Genomic DNA, 21,675 nt, shown 5'->3' on the forward strand with positions numbered 1-21,675 from the left:
AAATATGCGCTGTTATTATGCTGTTACATTTCCTCTTTACCGCTGTGGTTGTCATATGCTTTCCCAGTTTTTATAAGTCGGCAACCAGACCCTTAAACGCTGTGCTAAAACGTTGTTGTCGTACACTTGCAACGTCGGCGAACCGAGACCACCGACCGATACGCGCAATTCACCTAATCTTGGTAAGTTCGCTCCTATTTAAAAAATGTCCGTGCATCGGAAACGAGCTTAGGAGAGTACAATGATTTCAGCGGCTTCTGCGAGGTTAAAATGGTTCAGTGCCATTTATAATGTCAATGCGTGGGGGCAAGTACAGAACTTGGGTGAGCGCACTAAAAGCATGTTCGGAATGTATCGGCAGGAAGTAATTTATTGTTTCCGATGTAAAAAGTGCCAGTTAATCTCTGAAAAACGACAGGACCGTACAGAAACGTGCACGCAAGATTTGAAGTGATCGATGGTGTGATCAGCTTTACCAGCGCTTAGTTTTCTTTAGTTCGCGTTCTTAGACACGTCGCTCTTTGCACTGCATTGCCGGAGTGAAATAGATTGTTTACTAGGTGGAGGGCTTTTGCTGTGGGAGAAGCCTATTTCATTTACTTCACATACTTTACCACAAGAATCAATCTATTTTGCAGCCTTATCTTTCTTGTACTGCTTCAGCCTTGAAAAGAACAAAGTACATAAAAAAAAAGTTCTGTTGGCAGATAAAGATATGTATTCTGCGGCAAGTTCATGAACAAAAACAAAATGGTAATACACCCCAAGAAACTGAAGCTCCTCCTTGGCAGCTGTCTGCAAAACCTTTCAATGAACTGCCTATCGACATTACTAGAATAAACTCTTTTGTTCTAGAAATGCCTTGATACAAGACTTCGTGTGGAGATTGTGGCCCATGCAGCTTTCACTTCAGGAGCCTTGCTCTTTGCAGATCGCAAGAACACTGGTGGAAGGATGGATGCCATTCACTTGTAGCTGTTATCAGTCGGAACCGTTTCAACTCATCTTGTGGTGAGTATACAGTTCAAAATCTACAAAATGTTTCATGCATGTGATAGTAGCTTATTGATTGAAATAATAAAGATAATTTTGTTTCAAAGTGTGTTGTCCACTAATTATTTTAATTGATGAAATGCTCCGACCAGAAAACGGTTGGTTTGCTCAACTGAGGAGAACATTCTGGCTGAGCTACATGCGTTACAGCAATACGATTAGCAGCAGGTGCACTGCTCATCTCAGGCAGAGTGCTGAATTATGCGATGTGTATCAAAGAAAGCAGTACCACGCATTGGCTGCTAGATCAGTCAAATGTATACTTAGTGGAAACAAGATAAAGTAGACTTCAAATAGAGGCTACTTACTCATTAGCACCCATATAAGTGCAGCCATACAGGTAAAAAGAAAAGCTATACAAGTTTTCCAGAAGCTTCAGTAGTGAAAAATTTGACGTGGTCCAAGGAGTGAACCCTGGACTGTTACTCATGTGGGGCAGTTTGTCTACCAAGTCATCTAACCAGGACAACCAGTGGATGGTGGGGCTAGGCTGAATTTATCAACAATGCACAGGACTATAACTTATGTTTCGATCCCATGGACACCAAAAAGGCCTTCCAGAACTGGCCCTTTATGTCTGATAGTGCACAGCTACACGGTACTATTGCTGCACAATTGTTACTAAGGGCCTTGCACTTGAATGTGCCCATTGGACCTGTAAAGGGACAAAACATGGACCAAAATGTAACAATATGTATTAAATTAGATTATGGTGTAAAAAAAAATGTCTGATTTAGTATAGATCGAGCACTACAATATCCAAGAATTGAGGATTTATTTTAATTTGGCACTGAAATTGCATAAAAACGACTGAAGGAATCTCTTGCGGTGAAACACTGTCATCATCCACGTAAACACGTCTCGGGAAAAAGTCTATGATTTTTTTAATTGCACGTGCTCTCTGTTCTTTAACAAGCGCTCACCTTGTTTTATTGTATTGTTACATACATGATCTCACTAGTGACATAACAATATTTTGAGTGCTGTCCAGTGTGCCTGTCAATAAACTGAATCCAGCTTCAGCAGAGAGTGGCCTGGACTAAATTTGAAAGTCACCATCATGCTTGACATAGCTGAATTAGCCTGAACGTCGGTTTTGGTCCAAATCGGACGAAGTCAAATTTTGAGGGTGGTTTGGACCAAATTAGGGGATCATCATTGTGTTCGCCATTGCCAAATTTTGTCAGTGGGACAGCTCGATAAAAGCTTTGTCAGAGTTGGCTGACAGTGGCGGTGGCTGCTCACTTTGAAACAGTGGGCGTGTATGCTTCATTGATTCGAAAAAAAAAAAAAAAAAGACTGGCTTTCCGGATTTTCAGTGTGGGCGGAAGCCACATACTCATGAAGAGGATTCTGTCATTTTTCATGCAAGATAAAACCTGAATTCGGATAATTCAAACTTTAGCAAAGCAAGACCGTAGTCATGTGGTATTTTCTTTTCCTTTCATATTTGTGCACTTTGTTTTAATGCTGGAAAAAACAATCGTGCAGGAAGTATGTTAGTAGAAAAAACTGGGTCATTTGTACTTGAACCCCCTCTAAAGCTTAAGGGTACTTGGGCCTAAACTGAATATAAAAAAAAATAGAATAATTAATCTCAACTAATTAACCAATTAGATAAAATATAAGGAATACTCCAAACAGAACTACACGAAGACGAATAATATGTCGTCGGTTTCAGTAAGCTGCAGTGCTCAGCCTTTTTTTTTTTTAATCCTTGGTTTACATTACATAAAACTGTGCGTGCACGTTTGGTCTATTCACCAACATCACAGTGGCCACCAATTTGCTGTTCATGGAGCGTTGCAAAAAACTGCTATGCATGCCTCATCGGCTCACCACAATTTACTCCGGATTTCTTAGCAAAAGCTATCTTCTGGGCAATAAAACGGCACGTGTGAGGTCATGTAAATACCCCTCTGTAAGCTTGTCATGAATAGCCAACAAAAGAATAAAAAACAGACAAATTATGAATAACCAAATTTATTGCTATACACAACAGCACTTGCAGTCTTAAAATGTGAAAGTGCTCAGAAAGACAAGGAAAAACGATTTTGTCTCGTCCACTTCTCTTGTCCTTGTCTTTCCAAGCACCTTCAAATTTTAGGATGCTATACTAGTTAACCCAGCAAACAACTTTGTTAAGCACATGCAATGTAGCTCTGCTATAGACCTTTTTCCAGTCGCGCCTCTTCTTGCAGACGTCGGGCAAGGTATGTTTGGCAGGGCGGGTTACCGAGGCTCCCTCACATATTTTCTGCAGAAATTCTTTCACAATAGTAAGGTAGGTTTATTTTCCAAGCGGCACTTGATCTCTTAGAAGGCAAACCTGGCAGCGTCTTTTTGTTTGTTGCAATAGCAGGCAGGGAAAATGTATGTGGTCCTGAGGGCCAAGTACATGCTAGCAATGCATGTAATTATTGCGCAACAGTTTGTCGCGTCAATGACCCAGCAGACATCTTTCATGGTTTTCACACACGCAGTGAACTGCTGCCCTACTATGTAGAAATAGAGAAGAAGGCTTCACACATGTGCAGTAGCATTACTGAAAATAAGTCAATTGGACCTTTTTCCATTTTATCCTGTCTCCTGCAGCCACCAATATCCTGTGCAGCCACCACTTTGCAGCAATGAACTAGGGTCACTCAGGATTGGAGTGCCTACTGAAGAGATCAGAAGTGAATGGCCCACATACTAGGGGCAATGCCTGACACCCCTGAGTGCTGGGAACGGTTCATAAAGAGCATTTTCATAGGAAGTTTTGTTGTAGGAAAAACAAATTTAAGGACGGTTAGTTCGACTGACTGCAGACGAAATTCACTCACCAATGTATTACTACTCTCATTGTGCACTGTGGTGGCTTGGTCATTGGGTGCTTGACTACAGAGCCTGGAAACCCGGCTTCGACACTTGCCATGTTACAATATAGACAAAATGCAAGGTGCCCACGTGCTGTGAGATTTCAGAGTACATACATTGAAGAACCTCACTTAGTCATAATTATCTGCATCCCTCCACTACAGCGTCCCTCATAGCCAGTCAATTTGGAACGTTTCAACCAATCCAATTTTAATTCCATCGTTTTTTCACTCTCCAATTATTCCAATCCCGATTATATTCTATTTCTATTCGTCGTGGCTTTTGGTTCAACTTTGCTAAATCTTTCGTGTCCAAATATCTCCCTCCTCTCCCATAAATGGAGGGCGGGAAATACCTCTTAACACCACCTGCCACAGTTAGTAGGCGAAGGCTTCGCATGGACACTGACGCCGAATGCCTGACATTCTTCTCGGTCAGCAAATGCTGTCGCATCAGTACTCGTATAGTTCATTGCATTAGGCGGACGGGAGCAGAGATGCCAAGTAGTGAGGAGCAGTGCAGTAGCATGCCAAGAGAGGGTGTGCATGTTCTGCCCCTTGAACGATCACCACCGCTAGCCAGACCGCAGTATTATGACTGGCATGATTGTAAATGAAATGCTAACCTCCATTTCCTCAGCTTCTCACGGCTAAGACATTGAAGTTGAGCCCATGTCCTCTGTGGCAACAGAGGCACCATGTGTCAAATAGGTATGACTGCACAGGGCAGTAATGCTTTGTCACTGCCATTTTAATGCGTCAGCATTATGTAGGTATGTCGGCAGTTTCATGTCACCAGAATTGTCATCACAATTACATTTGAACGAAACAAGTTATAAGAAAAAGAATGGGCCAAAAAATCTTGCTGGGTAAATAATTTGATGCATGTGGGTTAACTAGGTAATTAATTAGAGGGGTAATGGCAACATCCAAACGGGTCACGTGGTACTAACTTCCAGTGGCGGGAAATTTGAAATGTTTGAAACGTGAACGAGCGGGAAAGGGCGTGATTTGCGTGCACAAATGGTAGGAATGGTGAGAAAGTGTGTAAAGAGAGGTAATCAGCCAATTGCAATCTGAAAAATTCCAAGAGCGCTGCAGGATCTGCAGCGGAGAAATGCGAAAGCCTGAAGAACGGAAATCTGAGCTAGTCGGTGCATTGCAAGATCAAAAAACAGCGCGGCTACTTGGGACAAACAGAGAGGAGAATAGCGGACAAGCGCTTGTCCGTTATTCTCCTCTCTGTTTGTCCCAAATAGCTGCGCTGTTTTTTGATCTTGCGAAAGCCTGAGCATTGCTGCTGCACACGGTACATTGCATGCCTCTTGTTGAACACAACCAGTGTGCCATTGAACGCATCACAGTTCACCACCCTTCTATAATTGGTTTACAGGAAAGGAAAGGTGCAGTATCTGTTACTCGCGGAATCCCGCTGACACATCTTGCGGACAACACAGCAATGAGCATGCTTACGCATTTCTCCAGTACAGATCCTGCAGTGTTCTCGAAAATGTTCTGCTAAAAGGAGTGAAACAGCAATTATGCAGTGTTTTTGATGTCAGGCGACGTCCTTCAAACTTGTGTTTGAAGTGCAGCCTGGACTGCCCTTGACTGTTCTTGGTGCTAAGAAACTACACTAGTTCTATCGCTGGATGAAAGTGTTCCAACCCTAGTTCTCCCATTCAGCACCATTAAAGGCTTCGTCCCCCAGAAAAGCCATTGTCCGCATTATGAGCAAAAAATCATGGGCATGGCTCTGGCAAGTGGTAGCTGGCAGACGACATGGTCATGCATGGCTAGTCATTGAGTTGTGTGATGGCATGAGACGTGGCATGGCCGAATTGGTAGGCGCTGCCAACACAGGTGTGACATGAAAGGGTGAAATCGGAATCCAGCCCTTCAGGACCCCTAGGCCACGAAGATACCTTTGTGTGGCTTGGTTAAAATGGTGCTTTAGATCTTTGTCGCGGTGGTTTTATAATGTGGTATCTTGCGACTATGTATGGGACAATGCAGCCGCAAGTTAAAAGCTTCTGAACAAGTGAGTGGCAAAGTGTGTCTACACGAAGGTCCACAAGGAAAACCGGCAACTGGCGTCATTAACGCTGGCATGCCATGACCTTAAAGGAAGAGTTTAAGTCCCCCCCCCCCCCTTCCCCCAATATTTTTATGAGCTCAGTATTCATTTGCAAGTTAGCGCTTTGCCCTGTGTTTCTTTCACGTCACTGTCTGTTTTGCACTTCAGACCTCACCAAAATGAGTAAACCCCACTAACTAGTCCAAGAAACAGCCCTGAGGAGTTATGTATTCATTTCCTTTTTTTATATAAATTTGTCTTGTTCATGCAGAGAAAGAACTGTAATAAAAGAATTTGTTGAATGCTGCGACAGTTATAGTACTCTCCGCTGAGTTCCAGAAATTTCACAGAGTACAGAAGCTCAACATAAAATATGAGAATAAACTGGAACAATTGGTTAGAAAAGCTGCCCTTGCAGCATCCTTCTTTGGCTGTGCCTTAAGCGCGGCTGCACAAGAGGAGGACAACAAAGAATGTACTGGGCCGGAGGCACGTGCTGCCACAGCTCAGTAGTTTGGTTATGCCTTAAAATGTGTGGGAAGCTTATATTTCCCTGCGACCTAGAGCACCACATCTACAACTGATTGCCTAGGACTAGAGGATGACTGAAGCCGGCACCTGCTCTACAGAGCCGCCCTTACTCTCGCAGAACGTTTCATCATTGCAACTTTGCCTTTCACCCTTCTGACCCCAGAACTCGCAAATGTGGTTTCTCCAGATTGAGGCACAACTCGGCCCTTACCGTTAGAGGTGTGCGAAGGCTCGGTTTAGCCCAAAAGCTCGTACTCTGGCCGCTCAGAAGCTCTGTGCCTCAAGCTTGGGCGGGGCCAGGCCGGACACACCAATCCAGAGTATTCACAACTTTTTTAAAGGCACGAATATGGTTGTGGTGTGCTAGGCGTCACAATACAGCAGTATTTTGCAGCATCTTTCCCACACAAGAGTGTGTGAATTCTCTATACAGATGTTTATGCACCTTTACACCACACACCCCTGGCATGAACAGATCTTTGCTAGCTGTCAACGACCAAGCAGAAGGGCTGCTTGTGGGCTATCGAATTTTGACTTTTGTCTCTTCCTCTTCGGCAGATGTTTAGGTATCAGTTTCCAGATTCGCGGTATGCTGTCAGCTCTTCCACATCTGTTGTGCCAGGCCTCAACAAGCCTCAGTAGAAATGGGCCGTAGCACCTAGTCAAAGCATCTGCGGTCCACAACCTTGTCGGTGCCATGAAAGACACGCAGTGAGCAAGATAAGCTTACCGAGTACTTGGCCACAGAATCAACCCCTTGCTCAGAGGCCGCGTGTTTTTGGTGAAGTGAGGAAACCATGTACCTAAATCTTTCCTTTCTTGCTAAGAACACATTATTCATTGCAGCCACAAGTTACAGCAGTAAAAAGAACTTCAGCGTTGCTGGATTCACAATCCAGGAGTGCCACAAATGTCTTAAGCATTCATCAATGCATAAATTGTTCTTGCGTAATAATATAAAAAAATTAATATAATTCTATGTTGTGCTGTGCCTCTATATTCTACAAATTTCAATCTTAAACGCGACAACTGAGCATTTCAAGGTCAACTCATTATTTGGAAATTATTTCTTTCTGTATCATTCTGGGCCAGACCAGGGCCTTAAAGGGCCATTAAACAATATTTGCTCTAATATTCTAGTGAAAGAAATTTATAGAGATGGTCTTTGTGAGTGTTTGAGTCAAACACTTTGCGTGGAGACAATTGACAACTAATTTTTAAAAAGTGCTCCTGGTTAAAGCTCTCAACTGATTAGGGCGACCTCCATCGGGGCTTGCTGGTTGTGCCCGCTCACTGGATGCTCCCAGGTGACCCGGGCAGAATGGAACGTGGTGGGGTGCCGTCTCAGCTTGTTTTCATTTTTTTTTTCTTCCGTGGCGGCATGCGTCAGGTTAAGCGTGCAGAGGACGAGCGCCATTTCAGTCGCCAATATTTTCGGTATTACTGACACTAGCATAAAAATTTGTGTGTTGCAAAGAGGACTGATAGGATACATATATCTAGAGTGCGTTTTCTAGTTTTCGTAAATAGCTCTTCGTGGGCCCTTTAAGTCTGAACACGTTGCCATGCCAGACTTGGTCTGTAACACAGATTCCAAGCTAGCTCGGGCTCAGAATTTCGGCCCGTGCACATCTCTACTGACTGCATAACCTCACAAGGTGATTTAGTACAATCATGTATCTGCGCTCTCTCCTGACATGATCAGTGACCTGCAGGATATTCTTATAAACTCATGGGAGATGCCCTCATCAGCACCTCAAGACCAAAGTACCCGAGAGAACTATGGCGTAAGAACGCTCTCACCTACAGCAGCTCCTTACTGGTGGACCTTGACGACTGTCGCCTTTCACAACTGCTTCACCGGATTTGGCAGCTCCTCGGTGAGGACTCACCACCCATGTTCTGCTGCTTCGAGAGCTCTTCTTCAGCTCTTGCTGATGCCCAAGCATCTGCATCTTGCCTTCCCAGCGGCCAGTGACACAACCATGGAGCTGACCAACCAGGTTCATGAGGTGGCCTTCCAGCAAGCCACAGCTGTCTCACCACTGGCAGACTCGGCAATTTCCTGCCTCGAGGCCTGTACTGATGAGCTTACTACCTCAGTTGACACACTCAGGAGCCTGTCCCAAGAGACCATTCACCATATTCCAGTCACCACTTTCCATCGCGCACAAAGAGCCATAACTTAACACTGCTGGTATGACTGGCAATTCCTACATCCTGCCACCAAGTGCATGTCTCGTGGTTGGGAAAAACCCCTCAAGACCATTAATGGCAACTCGTGGCTCCCCAATGCGGCCACCTTTCGTGGTTTGGTTTGTGAGGTTTAACGTCCCAAAGCAACTCAGGCTATGAGAGACGCCGTAGTGGAGGATTCCGGAAATTTCGACCACCTGGGGTTCTTTAACGTGCACTGACATCGCACAGCACACGGGCGCCTTCCTTTTCGCCTCGATCGAAAAGCGGCCGCCGAGGCCGGGAGTCGATCCCGCGTCCTTGGGAACAGTAGTCGAGTGCCGTAACCACTGCGCCACCCCGGCGGAGTCCTTTTGTGGTAATTGACAAGACCTGTCATAATCCGTTCCTTGTCAACAATGGTGCAGAGGTCAGCGTGATCCTTAAAAAAAAAAGCCATCTTGCCTAGCTGGCAGGGCAATCGCAACGGGCTGCCATCCCTTCGACCATAGTGACATATAGACTTCGCTCCCTCACCCTCAACTTGGTACCCTGCCACACATTTTGATGAGTGTTCGTCATCGCTGATGTTGACCCAATCATCAGCGCATATTTCTTATCGTACTTTCACTTGGGCTTCATTCAGCATGCAGCCCGACAGACAGCTTCACTCGGCTATCTATATCTGGCGTCGAGTCTAACCTTGTCCCCACTGGCATCGGCATGCTGATACCATCACCTCCTTTGAGAACATCCCGGTGTGATTTCAGTAACTGGCAAAGCGTTTAAATCTCACCCAGCCACCAAAGCATATGGTGTGACCACCACCACCAGCACGATCACACCTCTTGTTTGGTGGTCACCTGCTAAACGGGAGTTCAATCATGATGCAACTCGACATTATACACCCATCATCCAGCGCATGGGCTTCATTCCATCTCATATCTAAAAAAAGATCCAAGTGACTGGCGTCCGTGCGGTGACTATGAAGTGTTGAATGCCAAGACTGTCCACGACAGCTATCCACTGCTTCACATCACATCTGAATGGCTGCACCATTTTTAACAAAGTGGACCTGGTTAGGCACATCACCAGATACCCACTGTGTTTGCCAGCATACCTAAAGCAGCCATCACAACTGCGTTTGGGCTGTTAGAGTATGTGTGGATGCCCGTTGGACTTCAGAACCCAACTCAAACCCAGCTGTGTTCGCATACATCGATCATTGATGTATGCGAACACAGTCAGCAATATGTCTATAGATAACGAGAACTACCTGCGTGCAGTTTACAGCACCTCCAACAGCACGGCCTGGTTGTGAATTCTGAGAAGTGCGTATTTGCCGCTTTCATGCTCACTTTTTGAGCCATCACAACTTATAGCTGAATTGCCAATTGCTAATATTTACTTATTTGTCAACTTTTGCAAGAGTGAAATTCTCGCGGGAACAAAAAAAAAAAAAAAATTCCTTTGCAGGGTTCGACTGCATGTGCTCCACATTTTGACGGTTGAAAATGAAAGTTGCAGTGCTCCGCAACCATTATGATCTGCTGAAGTGGACTAAAGCATAAGTCAATGCAATGGGTGCCAGAGGTTTATATGTGAAATACCCCATTTTTACTTTCAAATGAGGAAGTGCTTACTGAGAAGTTCGAGGAAGAGAGAGATGCGTGCAGACTGTTCTGGGCTTTGGGCCGTTTGCAAGCAGCCTTCATTATTCAAACGTTGACCTGTATTAAACCCATTTCATCCGCTACATTTGGTGGAGGTGCTGGGTAAAACATCCTGGGAATCTCCAGCCAGTGCCTCGTCGCAGCCGCTATGTGGCAGGTGTTTGCCACCTTTATCTTCTCAAGAGTACCTTCCAATAGCTACCATCCAAGCGACGCAGACTCAGGAACAGTGAGCTGAAGAGACGACGACCTAGAGATCAGCAAAGCGGCTCAGAACGGCTCAGCTTACTGAAGTGAGCCGGCTCATTTAACGGTTCACCGGCTCACTTAAGCCTGGGTCGCTCAGGAGCGAACAGTGGTCTATTGGAGAGAGAGAAAGCCAACTCTGCCTCTCTCTCGTTCACTGATACGCACCCATTCGACCTCCCGAAACTTAACGAAAGCGTGGAAATATTTGTGTGTCCATCCTATCTCCCCTAATGGTGACTACAAAATCTCAGTAAACAGCAACATCCATATTTTTTAGGCTCGATTCTTACTCTTTATGTCCACTTTATGTCCACGAAGTCCAAGAGAGGACTTCGTTCTTTTCGTACCCTATCGTTTCAAAATTATCTGAATAACATTGGCCATCATTAAACACACTGAGAATCATCCTTAATAAATACTTCGGGCCATCAATCTCTAGCCCAAAATCTCTTGTGGACTGACTGTTAATAAATACTGATAGTGACAATGTAGACAGATATAGATAGTGAATTATAAATATAGAGAAAGCAGATTACCTGATTCGAGGTCCCTCTTATATTCCCGGAGACAGTGAACTCAGGAGGAGCCTGAAGTATAAATGCATCATTTTTTTTAATGCAGTGTGCGCTTTGTAGCTCGAGTCCGCGTTAGTCCTTTTTCACTTTCTAAATCTCCCCTCCCCCCACATGCTTTCTCTAGCTGATTCGTTTTTCGTATATTCCTATAACCCTGTTCAACTTTGCGACAGTTTTTCTCAATGCCCACAGCTCTCAGCGCCCCGGCTTCTCCCACTGCTTCCTTTATTCCTGGCAACAGGTTTCTGGCCCGGTCCCCTAACCCAAACTTGTTCAACCTTCCTGTTTTTGCCGCCACATACATACACCGACCGTATTTAATTAATTCATTCATTTTGTATCTACTTCAAGCCGAATCGCTCGCCATTCATGCTGTGAAGTGTGGTTTTAATTTTCATAAAGCATCTGTTCCCGTTTTGAGCACACGACGCGCTGCAGTCAGTGCTGTTCATGACTGAACCAGATATTTTTTTTCTGCTGGGCTGGCTGCGGAAGGGGCCATGCATTCCACATTCGCCCTGTTGTAATGCAGCTTGAGAAAACTACACATAGCAATTATTGAAAGCAAAACAAAAGACGCACAAAAACAGCGGCGACCACCCGAAGCATACACACATTGCGGCTGCCAGGTCGCCGGCGCGGAGCCTCGACACGGCGCCGAAGCAGCCGACCAACTACCTGCGAAGGATTGTGCAGACAGCACACTTTTTTCTTTTCTTTATATGCCGGCCCAATCCACCTGTGCCTGACCACTGGAGTTGCTTTCTCGTACTGCTAATAGATGGCGCTAAAGTAGCAGCAAACAGAAGACCTAACTCTGGCAGAACGGTTCCTAACAGCACTCCAAAAGAAACGCTGCTCACGGTTCCCGATGGCTCACTGAACCAGCGGCTCTCCAAAAGAACCACTGCTCACTAAGCGACTGCTCTCCAAAAGAGTGGCCGCTCAGTGAGTCGCCACTCATTCTCGCTCTTTTAAAAAAGTGGCTCGGTCAAAAGACAGTCGAAGGCGAGGAGATGTTTGCGAGGAAGGGCGGGAAGCATGGCCTCAGAGATCACCCCCGCAAGCGTGGGGATGATCTCGGAGGCAATATGGGACAGCAGACACTTTCTCACAACACTAATAGATGGCGCCGAATTCAGAGGATAGGGAGCCTACATGTTGCGCCGCGGCGCCCGGCTTAGGGTGGTGACATCTCATGCTAGGGTTCCCTATTTTGGCTAAAAACGGCAGTCAGGCTTGGTGGGCCGCCATGTTGGTTCCCAGTTAGTGCGGAAGCACTTAAGCAGGTATGACAGCGATACATCTATAAAGGATGATCATGCACAATGAAGAAAAAATACAGGACTCCGTCGCGCCGCAAAGGAGTCCTTTGTTCCCCTTACTTTTTCTTTCTTGTCAGTGTCGAGACTTCCCACAGTATTTGGTTTCAGTATTTAATTTCTAGGGAGCTTCGCAGGACAAAGGCTATCGATCGAACGGAGCTTCAAAGCAGTGGAGAGACTGCTAGAGGTTGTGGAGGATATGCAGGAGGTGCGCCTGCCAAAGACACCCTAAATCTGCGTACCAGGTTATTAATGGAAGGCTGAAAAGAGTGGGCATACTGAATAGGGTTAATAAAATCTGTCGTGCTCCAAGCAGTTAAAAAGGCAAAGACACCAGACCTCTCCCAGGCCTCGAGCAGAAGCGGCTTGGTGCCTGAATATCCAAGAATGATGAGCGGACAGCACACAGGGGTGCAACAGCTGCACCAATTGCATATTTTGATACGGCTACATATTTCTGCACCAAGCTGTGCATTAAGCGTGAAATTTGCGCCATGCTGTGCCAAAATGCCCCGACTATCCACAAAAGTTTGCCATACTCAGTGACAACTTTCTGCGGCCGTGATATAACCAATCACGATGCTTCAGACACTGTAGCATGCGTCACTGGCATTTTAGTTTTATTTTGAGATGGCATCATGGCATTCCAATGGCTACTCATATTTTCTTTGCATCCATGTGCTTTCACCGCTTTCCAGTTCAGTCACTGTCTATGCGCTGAAGGAACCCTATAACGCAAGTGGGCTGTTTGTGACAAGGCACCACTGCTATTGCTTCCGTGGTGGGCCGTAGTGGTACTTGTGATTTTGGAGCAATACTTCAACCCTGCATTTTAAGTGCTGCATGTTTTTATTGGATGTATCTTAGTTTTTTATGCGGCTCATGGAAGTTTTCGATATCCTGTTGGTTCATTCATGTACACTAAGGTTATTTTTATACTGTCTTGTCGATAGACTCGCTTTCCCATCATCAGATAGTGTAGGAGGTGGCTTCTGTGTTTCATCATCAGCCTGACTATACCCACTGCAGGGCGAAGGCCTCTCCCATCCGCTTGACCCCTGCGAACTTCTCAACCTCATCCGCTGCCCCCTGCTACGCTTTCCTTCCCTTGGAATCCAGTTTGTTACCCTAAGCGACCATCGATTATCCTCTCTTTGCATTACATGTCCTGCCCATGTCCATTTCTTCTTCTTAATTTCCACTAGAATGTCGGTAACTTGAGTTATTCTGACCCACTCTGCACGCTTCCCATCTCTTAATGTTACCCCTACCATTTTTCGTTCCATAGCCCTCTGAGTTATCCTCAACTTAAGTAGAACCCTCTTGGTTAGCCTCCACGTTTCAGCCCCATAGGTGAGTACAGGTAAGATGCAACTGTTGCATACTTTCCTCTTGAGTGATACCAATAAGCTGCTAGTTACAATCTGCGAGTGCTTGCCAAATGCGCTCCATCCCAATCTCATTCTTGTTATTTCCTTTCCATGGTCCGGGTCTGCGGTTACTACCTGTCCTATGTAGACATATTCGCCTACTACTTCCAGTATTTCGCTACCTAATGTAAACTGCTGTTCCTTCCCGAGGCTGTTGAACATTACCTTAGTCTTCTGCATATTGATTTTTAAGCCTACCTTTCTACTTTTCCTGTCTAAGTCATCAATCATTATTTGCAGTTCATCCCCCGAGTTACTTAGCAAGGCAATGTCATCAGCAAATTGCAGATTACTGAGGTATTCTCCATCTACCCTGATCCCTAACTGCTCCCATTCCAAGTCTCTGAATACTTCCTCTAAGCAAGCTGTGAATAGTACTGGGGAGAGCGTCTCCTTGTCTAACACCTTTCTGTATGGGAATTTTGTTACTTTTTTATGCAGAACTATGATTGCTGTGCACCCACTAAATATATCTTGCAGCACTTTCACGTACGACTCGTCTACCCCCTGATTTCGCAATGCCTGCATCACCGCCGAAGTTCGTGCTAATACAACTGGAGGTGGAACATGTGAAATTTATTTCGAACATCAGAAGGTCGAGAAACGCACAGCAGCCTAGCTATTGAATTCCATAATGCCGTAGTGGAGCCCAAGACTGCCAAAATTAACATTTATGCATGCTGCAACATTGAAGTACTATAAGGTATGCATTGTGCATGAAATACATAACCTAATAATCGTCCACCTCTCCTTAATCAAAATATTGTGTCAAAGCCACCGCCAGTCCACAAGAAGTATAATTTACAAGCCGAAGATGTGCTCGCTCGTCGGTTTTCTTTGCTTAAAACTTGCTTTCGGCATTTGCCATTTCGCCTTTTGGTCGGCGTTTCTTTTTGTCCGTTTCTGTATTTGCTTTTTAATCAACATTTTGTCTTTGCACTGCGCTCGCTTCTGGACACAGGCTGATCGCAGTCACTGCTTCAAATTAAGCTCTTTCGGAGCTGCCCTCGCACGACACGAGCTGTGGATTTCGCAGAGAGTAAAACAATGTTTTTTGAGCCTTGCAAGCAACATAAAGTCCCATGATTAAGGTTGTCAAACCGTGCTAAATGAAAAAAAAAAAAAAAAAAAAAGGCATATTCTCTAGTTTTTTTTATTTAGCCTCTTCAATTTTATGATTCACATTTTTGTGTGTGTGATAGCATGCCTAGCAGTACAAAAAGCTTATTTACAAAAATAAATACACGCAGCATCGGTGATAGGTGGCCTTTGCTAGATTTCCTTATCGCATTCATACAGTCCGATATTCACACCTCTTCATTCTTTTGTGCCGAAAGCAAAGTTTCTTCCATGTTTAACAGCTCCAAAATTTGAATTTATTTATTTATTTATTTATTTATTGATACTGCAATCCAGTTTAACAAAACAGGCAAAAAAATAAACAATAATTACAGTGCAAGTTGAAGCTCTTCTGAACAATTATTAATAAAACCAAACATATACAACACAGCAGTGAAATAACAAAAGCAATAAAGAGAAACTAGGTTATATGTTGCGAGAACAACGTCAGTGATGGCTGCAGCACTTCATTGTCAGTGAGGTTATTCCAATCGGAAATAGTTCGTGGAAGGAATGAGTATTTAAAGCAGTTATTTCGAATGCGAAAAGGAGTTAAAGTTAGCTGGTGTCGTTGTCGGGTTGCGTATCCGGACGAAAAAACAAGCAAATCGGTGAGTTCTGATCTGTAGTGTCCTTTAATTAATTGGTACAGAAATTTAAGTCGTGCACAACGATCTCGCTCAGTTATTGTCGGAAGGCCAGCTTGAATTAAAAGGTGTGTTACTGATGTACGCCGGTAATTATTATATATGTATCGTGCCGCCCTCTTTTGAACTTTCTCTAATTTATTCATGTTAGTTGTAGGGCTCGTGGCGCGCCGCGCATTCGAAGGCCGCGCCACTTCCCAATGCTCCCTGCGCGCGTGCCTGTTTCCCTCTCCCCACTCGCGCGGGGATAACCGGTCCCGCGCGAGGGGGCTATAAAAGAAGGCACGCGCCGCCGTCGCGCTCTCTTCTTGGTCCCTGGCGCTTCCTGGTCCCTGGCTCGTCGCTCCCGCTTCCCTCCCGGCTCTCCACAGAAACGACCCGCAGCCACCCGGACGACAAGATCCCTGTGAGATTAAATATGTTTGTTATACGGCCCACTGTGTGTTTGTCGTGCGCATCCCTCGGGCAGAGGAATCGCCCACATAGTTTGCGTAAATGGATCCCAAATGATTGAAGCATAATCTAAGGTAGGCAGAACAATAGATTTGTAAGCAAGCAGGCGTACAGATGGGGTAGACAACCGCAATGCCCGTCTCAAGAAAAAGTTTACGGAAAGCGTTACACGTTATGAGATCAACATGTTTATTCCAACTAAGATTGTTACTGACCCAGAGCCCTAGATATTTATATTCTGCCACTTCAGTTAGTGTCATGCCGTTAATACAATAATCGAAGGGTAAGACTTTCTTTTTGTGAGTGATTCTCATTAGTACAGTTTTTTCAAAGTTAATGGACATTTGCCATGCTTCACACCATGCGAAAACTGTTTGTAACGCACTATTAAGTAGTTGTTGATCAGACACATTTCTCACTTCTGTATAAATAACACAGTCATCAGCGTAAAGTCTAATTTTTACAGGAATGTTAACAACAATATCATTAATATATATTAAAAATAGCAGAGGACCAAGAACAGAGCCCTGAGGGACGCCAGAGTTAACTGTAAGCCTGTCAGAAGAATGATGGTTAAAGACAACGAATTGTTCTCTATTTGAAAGGTAGGCTGATATCCATTTTACTAATTGTTTGTTATGAAGTATTGTATCCAGTTTATAAATTAGCTTTTCGTGAGTAACCTTATCAAAAGCTTTCGAGAAGTCCATAAATACGGCATCAATCTGCGTTCCATTGTTAACTGACGAGGCGAAATCATGTATAGTTTCTGCTAACTGTGTACAAGTTGAGTAACCCCTCCTGAATCCATGCTGATATTTAGTAAAAAAATTATTAGCTTCAAGAAAGTTTGATATGTGATTGTGAATTATGTGTTCAAGTAGTTTACAAGCAGTTGATGTGAGTGAAATAGGGCGGTAGTTCTTGATTAATCGCTTGTCTCCACTTTTATGAAGCGGTTTCACTCTAGCAGTCCCCCAGTCTCTCGGCACCTGACCCTCATGTAAGGACCTTGTAAATATAACAAATAAGTACTTAGATGTCCATTGTGCATATCTTTTCAAAAAGGCGTTAGGTATGTTCTCTGGTTTAGGTGATTTCTTTATGTCAAGGTTAAGTAACATGTTTAAAATGCCATGCTCACTAACTACAACGTCATCCAGAGGCGGGAGGGAAGCTTCAAATTTCGGAAAAATGTTATTGTCATCATTAAACACGGACTTAAAATGTTTATTGAATTCATTAGATACTGTTTTTGCATCACTGACCAAAACACCTTTGATTTCAAACTCATTATTAACCTTTGATGTTGGGGAGACCAAACGCCAGAATTTCCCGGGAGACTCCGAGATAAATTTGGGTAACGATTCTTCAAAGTAACGCTGTTTGTCAGCGATAGTGTTTTGTTTGAGCTGGGAGCTAAGCAAACTGATCTTTTGTTCTAATTCCGGAGAATTACTAGTTGCTTTTTTCTTTTTCATCCGTTTCAGTTTTCTTTTTAACTGCAGTGTCGCCCGAGAAATCCATTTTTTTTTTTTTCTTGTGAGCTGCTCCAAATATGAATTTTATTGCTCTAAAACGAAGATTTTGCTGCTCCAAAAATCGCTACAAATCTTATTTGAGCTTTTGCACCCCTGAGTACATCCTTTTAATGAACCACAGTGTGAGTAATCAGTAGTCTTTCTTGAATGGTTAGTAATAGTGCTGGCTCACTATTTCCTTATCTCAGCATCATTCCACATTAAAGCAATGTGGTGGGTTCGACTTCCACTTCCAATTTTCTCAAATGTGTACCAGCTATGGCCCAGCCTGGTGCTTGGCTTACCAGGGCTCATGGCTTAGGAAAGGAGGAAAAAGGAACTGTATATGGGCTTCTGCTGCACGAAGCGGACTTAGGGTTGTCTAATGGTGGAATGAATCGTGAATTTTGGTTCATGGCCCTTTTCCTGGAGTGAACTAGAATACCTTTCCCAAGCATCTTATCTCAGAAGAGCCCAGAATCAGGCCGGGAGAAATCTTGTACCCACCAGCACCAGGATCGAAACTGGTACCTCCTGAATGTGAGGCAGATTCTGTCACAAGGCCATCATGCCTTGGTGGGGTAGTAGCCCTTGCTCGGGTTCTCGTTCTAATGGTGCTCAACGTGGCTTTGGAAGATCTTAAAAAAGCTTAATGATCGTTCATGAATTCAGAAAGGCCTTGGTCAAAGGTACGCTGGTGTGTGCAGTACATTTTCGTCTTTTTTTTTTTTTTTTTTTTTTTTTTTTTTTTTACAGAGCACTTGGGGTGGATTCACACACCAGATCCGTGTCATTCCGTGATGATTATGGTTAAAGGATAATACTAAGTTTGTTCTTGAAAGAACTGACCAAGCTAGAAAAAATTTCATTGCAAGAAGACATCAGTGCTCAGCATACTCACCAATGTTCTTAAAAAAAAATAATATACACTGGGACGAGCTGTCTGAAAATTTTCAGGAACCTCATAGCTGTGCTTTTTATTTCTGAAACTTAGCCATTGTCAAATATGTTAAACTAGCATGTAGAACAATGTTTCTGTAACACTGATAGTCTTTACCTGAACACACTCGCACACACACAAAAACTGGATCGGTGAAATTTTGTGTTTAGCTCTGCACAAATTTAGTTAAGCGGCAACAAATTTCATGGATATATATTTTATAGACAAACAATGCCATGAAAACTAAAAGAACAGTGGGCAATTAGATTATGTACTGACCAAAAATATTTTGTCATTTTTGTTTTCTTGGGGTATTGTACTAAACTTAAATCTAACATATTGGACCAGCCAAAGACACGGGAACACAAGAAAAAGAAATGCTGCGCATTCAGAAGGTACCAGGTTTGATTCCAGGTGCCGCCAGGTACTCAACAGTTTTCCAACTGGTACAGGATTTCCCCTGACCTGATGCTTGGCTCTTTTGGGGTGAAATGCTTTGGAAATGGGTCTCAGACCAAACAGTGTTGTCCCATGTACTTCTTTGTATTGAGTTCCCATGTCCTTGGCTTCCCATGTCCATGTCCAGCAAGTTAGGTTTGCAATAACTGGTCTGCATGGCCACTATGTAAAAAAATATATATCAGGAAGCACTACAGATATGTCGCAATAATACTAGCTGTGCCCCCCCCCCCCCAACAGGGTAGGCACCTAAATTCACCCCTGCTACCGTGGTAAATATGCTCTTGACCTCATTGGATTTTCTCCCTGTCCATTGCCCGGACAGACTGTTTCCATATTGGGACATAGATACATGCTTTAGTGAAGGCCTCCAGAAATTTCAACAACCTTGTCTTTAACTTTAAATGTGTGTCAACATCGCACAGTTCACGGCATTGCTTTTCACCTCCATTGTAAAGGGACTGCCGCAACCAGGATTTCATCCTGTGTCCTTGGGTTTAACAATTGAGCACCCTAATCCTGTGCCACCGCAGTGGCTATTACCTATGTGGGGACGGAATCAAGATGATGAACAAAAGCTGCAAATCGTCTCCAAGGGGTTCCTGTTTCAGCACACGCACCAAACAGGGAAGGGCCTGGAAATCAGAACAATGCAATAAATGCCGGCTCCTGGGAAAGGTAAGACATGAATGATCCCGCTGCAACACAGAATGAAAGTATAATGCTAGTAGCTGTCACATGGCACTCACATGGAAACATTTAATGCTCTATCAGTAAAATAAATTGGCCTCAACCAAAAAGAGCAAATAAAATTTGCCCCTAGTGTTAGCAGTGCATTTGCTGTTTGCAAGATAACATATAGGAAAGCGTGAATATGATTTGGCAGTGTAAACCAAAGAAACACGGAGATGAAGAAATGATAAAACAAACTTGGCATTTCCATGTGCGTTCCTTTCGTCCTTGGCCTGTTCGCACAGCCAAACCACACTGCAGTGGTGTGCCAGCTAGCCCATCAAAGCATGCTACTGGAAAGCTCTTCGAGCAATTATACAATTCTATTTTCTACCATGACAGGCCTACGTGGGCACTAGTATCTCTATATGGAACAGACTGGTTCAGCCTAGTCCCACCTTGTGCACCTGAATGCCCTCTCACTGTATTTGACAGCTACTGGAAAATATGCACCAGCATTTATTTTGGTAACGCGCTACAGCTGAAAGAAGCGATTTCACCAGCTCTAGTCAGGAATACAAAAAGGATCTATACAATGGCCACAGAAATAGCACTGTCACTGAGTAGATTTGCTAGTGAACATTGAAAAACATTTTTTTTACCGTGCCCATCAACAGCAATTACCTTGTATGGTGCACAAGACAATATACAGTCATAACTAGAAACAGAATTTGAATTCACCTAGAGTTGATGCAAAAATGTCATTAATATTATCACGCTTAGCTAAAATGTAGCTTAGCTAAAATGTAGTCGTATGACCGGGTTAGTCCTATCTAGTGGTCAGAACAGTCCGGCAGATATGTACTGGCACCCCCACCCCCCTCACCCTTTTCTACTGCTTTGGTTGTCACGGTGCTGACCGAAATGCATGCCCAGTGCCCCAGCTTCATAAATAAGGTAACTTCTATTTCATATAGTAGCGCTCTTGTGGAGCAACCTGTTTTTGCCAGCACACATTTTGTACCCACCTTTCATGAGGCACAAGGCATTCATGGTGCAGGACAGCCCATGAGCAGAAGCTGCGACGTAGCCAAGATCCCAAAATCGCTGTGCAGCAAGAGTATTTCGGCACACACTGAAACAAAAAATAGAAATGGTTGCTCTTGCTAAGACAGGGCTATTTGGGAGCAAAACGGAGGCGCACTCGAAAATGAGCCGCCGGCGACCGATCGAAGCACGGACTGCTTCCTGGCGCACGGAAAAGAGCTTCGTAGATCCTCTACGCTTCACTTGAAGCCACCGACTCACAGCAAGATGCCGCAAAAAGAATTGAGATCACTTAGCAATAACGCATCGATGCAGACAAGCTGTAACGTGAGAAGAGCGGCGCCATGAGGAAAGTACGGGATGCCACCGTAAGTGTTTTGCGCTGCATTTTCGCTGTACTTACGAAAGTCTGAAGAAACTTGCAAGGATGGGTGCCGCCCAGTCTATTTTGCAGAATACATTCCAGTCTGGTGAATCTGAAACACGGCGCGAACAAGCCTCCCGCTTGCACGCTTGCTTGTACCACTGCGCGCCAAAATTGAAAAGGAAAAAAAAAAAAAAAAAAAGCACCTGCGGCTGCGGAGGCGGCGATAAAAAAAAGCGTCTGGGTACGAGAGTACACGCAAGCAAAAAACAAAAATAAGCAATTTATTACGTCACATCCGCCAGACTACAAACAAATCCTCCTCGCCTACCTTCTTTCTTCTCGCGCATGCGCAGCTTACCAAGATCGCGCGGTGGCGACCGGCAGGTAATATCGAGGATCGGGCTATGGTGTCTAGAAGGGGGCAGTGTGACGGGCGGGAGCCGGCGAAGCGCACAGCGGAGCGATGAAAGCTATAGATGGCGCTACTTGCAGCAGGTGTGCAGCC

The 21,675-nt window shown here is 44.4% G+C and overlaps 2 long non-coding RNA genes across 5 annotated transcripts in view; both read right to left on the reverse strand.

Moving 5' to 3' along the window:
• LOC146210123 (uncharacterized) overlaps positions 1 to 21,675 on the reverse strand; it is a 374,427-nt gene that overhangs the window by 153,421 nt on the left and 199,331 nt on the right. The window lies entirely within an intron of this gene.
• LOC146210133 (uncharacterized) lies at positions 1,108 to 21,432 on the reverse strand. 4 transcript variants are annotated; one of them, XR_014708312.1, is made up of 5 exons: positions 21,207 to 21,432; positions 20,785 to 20,891; positions 19,628 to 19,719; positions 11,153 to 11,203; positions 1,108 to 1,708 (listed from the first exon to the last, which is right to left on the reverse strand). It is a non-coding gene; the product is annotated as an uncharacterized LOC146210133 (long non-coding RNA). The 4 variants fall into 4 exon arrangements; XR_014708311.1 differs by lacking the exon at positions 1,108 to 1,708 and adding an exon at positions 8,206 to 10,601; XR_014708310.1 differs by lacking the exon at positions 1,108 to 1,708 and having other exon boundaries at positions 8,206 to 11,203.

Source organism: Amblyomma maculatum, chromosome 1 (assembly GCF_055883805.1).
Source record: "Amblyomma maculatum isolate TAMU_Amacu chromosome 1, ASM5588380v1, whole genome shotgun sequence".
In the NCBI taxonomy this organism is placed as follows: Eukaryota; Metazoa; Arthropoda; class Arachnida; order Ixodida; family Ixodidae; genus Amblyomma; species Amblyomma maculatum.